Consider the following 520-nt stretch of genomic DNA (forward strand, 5'->3'; position numbering starts at 1 on the left):
TACTCGTTGCTTTGCAACGAGCTTTGCTCTAGTTAACAAATAATTATTCCATTATGTTAAAGGATTTGTGAAAATTCCGAGCAAAATGAAGTGGTAGGGGGTGGTAGGGGGCAAGATCTTCATCCTCCCCCTGCTTGTTAGAGATCTGCGAATTCAGAGACTGGACGTCGTTTACTCCGAGTCGCTTAATTGCTATTAGTAAGGAGATCAGAGGTTAGGCACTGTTTTATATAGATACTATAACCTTACATGGAATAATAAAATCATAGGGGAGACCACAGGTCACCCAACATAATCCATAAATGTTAAACTCTTATATATCATATATCTTATAATATTGAAGTTAATGTTGCTCAGCACCCCCTTCTATTTCTAATACCCATCAGATGGTTATTCCTTCGACAAAAATAAATTTTCTGGGTTTTTTTACACTGTTAAGGCTTCACAGTATTACGATTTATTCTATGTTCACTTTACGTATGCAACGCACTACATTTTGTAGCGGAGTAAACAGGCCCGA

Source organism: Saccostrea cucullata, unplaced genomic scaffold (assembly GCF_032062105.1).
Source record: "Saccostrea cucullata isolate Sc308-1 unplaced genomic scaffold, CSIRO_AGI_Scuc_v1 ctg1494, whole genome shotgun sequence".
Lineage (NCBI taxonomy): Eukaryota > Metazoa > Mollusca > Bivalvia > Ostreida > Ostreidae > Saccostrea > Saccostrea cuccullata.